The sequence below is a fragment of the Microtus oregoni genome, unplaced genomic scaffold (assembly GCF_018167655.1).
Source record: "Microtus oregoni isolate MIOR12 unplaced genomic scaffold, Mior012 000059F_ref0000304, whole genome shotgun sequence".
Taxonomy (NCBI): domain Eukaryota; kingdom Metazoa; phylum Chordata; class Mammalia; order Rodentia; family Cricetidae; genus Microtus; species Microtus oregoni.
Genome location: NW_024543835.1, coordinates 4,325,464 through 4,328,794, shown reverse-complemented (window position 1 = coordinate 4,328,794; position 3,331 = coordinate 4,325,464). Strand labels below are relative to the sequence as shown.

The 3,331-nt window shown below is 43.2% G+C and overlaps 1 non-coding gene across 1 annotated transcript; it reads left to right on the top strand.

Annotated features, from left to right (window-relative positions):
- The first annotated feature begins 976 nt into the window (after positions 1-976).
- LOC121439057 lies at positions 977-1,173 on the top strand. Its single transcript, XR_005973141.1, has one exon. It is a non-coding gene; the product is annotated as a U2 spliceosomal RNA (small nuclear RNA).
- The last annotated feature ends 2,158 nt before the right edge of the window (positions 1,174-3,331 follow it).

Sequence of the window (3,331 nt, the reverse complement as noted above, 5' to 3'; positions counted from 1 at the left end):
GGACTGACAGCTGGGGAACGTGCATAGGACCAAACTAGGCCCTCGGAATGTGGTGACAGTTGGTGCTTGGGCAGACTCTGTGGCCACTGGCAGTGGGACCAAGATTTATCCCTAGTGCTTGAACTGGAATTTTGGAGCCCATTCTCTTTGGAGGGATTTCTTGCTCAGCCTAGATACAGGGGAGAGTGTAGTGAGCCGGACAGGATCGCCATTACAAGATGGCGCCGACATCCTGTCTTGTTGGAAATAAACAACTCCGTATTTGGTATTTGGCTATGGCTTTGAGAGCTGCGCGTCCCCGCTTCCCGCATGCGCGGTGGATGAGGATCCTTGAGCCTATCCCGATGCGGTCTGGTGTCAGCTGTTGGTGGCAGCCAATCACAGGGCGACCCGTGTGCCAATTCCCTATTTAAGCGGCTGCCTAAGTGCCCCTCCCCTTCGCTTCCTGCTGCCTCTCCCCTTGCTCCCTGCCCCTTCGCTCCCCGTCCCTCGTTTTCCAGCCCTCTCATTCCATGCTCCCCATCAATCAAGAACACTCCAGTAAAAGCGTGTTCTCAGTGGAATCCTGATGTGGTGGTCATTCTTCGTTGCTGGTCGAGAAGTCTGCCACAGGAGAGGGACTTGATCCTGCCTCAATTGATATGACAGACTTTGTTGCCTCCCCAGGGGAGGCCTCAACCTCTCTGAGGAGTGGATGGGGGTTGAGGTGGGAGGAAGGTGGGGGGGAGTGGGAGGAGGTGATGGTGTGGGAACTGGCATTGGTATGTAAAATGAGAAAAGATTGTTTAAACAAACTATTAATCCTTTAATCCCAGCACTCGGGAGGCAGCGGCAGGCCGGTCTCTGTGAGTTCGAGGCCAGCCTGGTCTACATGAGCTAGTTCCAGGACAGGCTCCAAAAGCTACAGAGAAACCCTGTCTCGAAAAACCAAAAAAAAAAAAAAAACAAAAAACAAAAACAAAAAAACAACCTATTAATCACTTTTCTGCCTTTTGCCTAACATGAAATATATAATGTCTGTTCTTTAATGTTTAACATCTTGTATGTCCTGTGTCCAAGGACAATAAATGAAATGGATTTTTGGAGCTTGGAGATGATATAAGATTTGTTCCAACCACTATATACATACAGTGATCTAACTTTTACATAGCCTCTAGGACTGGTCTCCACTCTGGTTCAAGGATGGAGGTTTAGATGGCAAAATATAAGGGAGATACGTTCTGTAATTCTTTTGGTTTTGCATTTATTTATTGTTGTGTGTTTGCGTTTGTGCCACAGGGAGTGTGTAGAAGTCAGAGGAACTTGAAAGAGCTCATCATCTTCTACTACGTGGATTCTGGGGTTCACTCTTAGGTCTTCAGGCTTTGTATTAAGTACCTTTACCTGCTGAGGCATCTCATTGGACTCTGTAATTCATGGTTACTGAAAAACAATCTGATTTATGGACCTGGGCTTTAGTTTGTAGATGTATTCTTTTCAGCACATAAACAAATGCTCAGATATTTGGAGCCGTGCCAGTGAGATGGTTCAGCAAGTTAAGATGCTTGTTATATAAACCTGACAACCTGGGTTCAATACCCAGAATACACAGAAAGGGGGCAGGAGAGAACGACTCTTCTGACCTCCACATGTGTACCACGGTGTCATGGCCACACATGCCAAACACATAAATACATTAACAATAAATAAAATGAGCAGCAAGGAGCTGGGGGGTGGGCAGAGAGCACTTGCGGCTCTGGTAAAGGCCCACATGGTACGTCACACACTTCGGTGACACCAGTGCCATATGATCTGACACTTCTGACTCTTTGGCACTGGGTATGCACATGGCACATATACAGACATGCGGGAAAGATTATACAGACATGCGGGAAAGACCTAGAGAATAGAAATAAAACCTTATTTGCATGTCTTAATTTTTCTGAGACAGGGCCTTCCTATGTAGACCATCTGCTTCTGTCTCCTGAGTGCTGGTCCACATTAAAGCCCTGAGAGCCATACTCAGCAAAATAAATAAACCATTTTTAAGATCAATAAAATAAACACATAAAATAAAACTTTAGAGACAAACTACTAGTTAGCATGTTCTAATCTGTGTCTTTTCAGCTCGATATGCACCACTGAAAAACCAAGGCATCGTGTATGGAACCATTAGAATTTCAGTTTTCACTCTGATATTGTTCTTCCTTATTATAATTTTCTAAAGATTATTAAAAATTTAAGAAAGCCACATGGCATCTTCTTACTATAATTTCCTGAAGACTATTAAAAATCCAAGAAGGAAATGAAAGGAGGGGAGGAAGTGGAAATTTTGAATGGTATTGTTTATAAAGCAATAAAAATTTAAAAAATAAATGGTGCTGACACCAAAAAAAATTCAAGAAGGTCACATGGTATCATAAAAATAGAAAATCGACAGCCTTTCCATTTAGTAACCATATACCAATGCGGTAATAGCAAATTTTAAATTGTTTGAACCGAAAATGAAGACAGGCTGTCATATGTACTTCGCAAGGTTTCAAAGAACATATGTGTATGAAATAGCCACATGTGTTGTTAGGATAGCCATCATCTGTCTCTCCTCCTGTTTCAGAATGGGTCTTGCCATGAAGTGCAGGCTAGACCCTAATTCTCAGTGATCCTCCAACCCTCTAGCCTCTGTCTTCTGAGTGCTGGAGTTCCAGGCTGCACATCCCACCATCTCTACTTCTATCTGCATTCCGCCCATACTCCTCTCTCTGTCTCTCTCCCTTTCTGTCTCCCTCTATCCCTGGCTCACACCTGAACACCAGGTCTCTCACATGCTACTCCGCTACATTCCCAGCCCTAATTTGCTCTTAAAGATTTTAAACTTTGAAGTCTTTTTTAGCTCGTGTGTGTGTGTGTGTGTGTGTGAACTCACAGCAATATTCCCGCCTCAGCCTTCCAAGAGCAGAGATTATAGGTGTGAGCCACCACGCCTGACTTTTAACTGACTCATAATGTAAAGAAGAAATGAAGTGCTATCTCCAGTGTTTCTTCAACACATTCGAGATTTAATCAGAATAGTATACATCAAAAAATAGAGTATTGTTCCTTGATCATTGCAGTTTCCACTTCTTACTAAAGGTGGCAGTGCTGTTCTCTAAGGAGAACCGAACTTTTGCAGTCTTATTATTCGTTACACTTCTTTAAAAAAAAATATTGCCTGGCATGGTGGCACATGACTTTAACACCAGCACAACAGTCAGAGGCATGCCTGGTCTAAATTGTATTTCCCAAGAAGGTCAGGGTTATGTGTTGAGACCATGTCTCAGTAATAATAATAATAACAACAACAATAATAATAGCA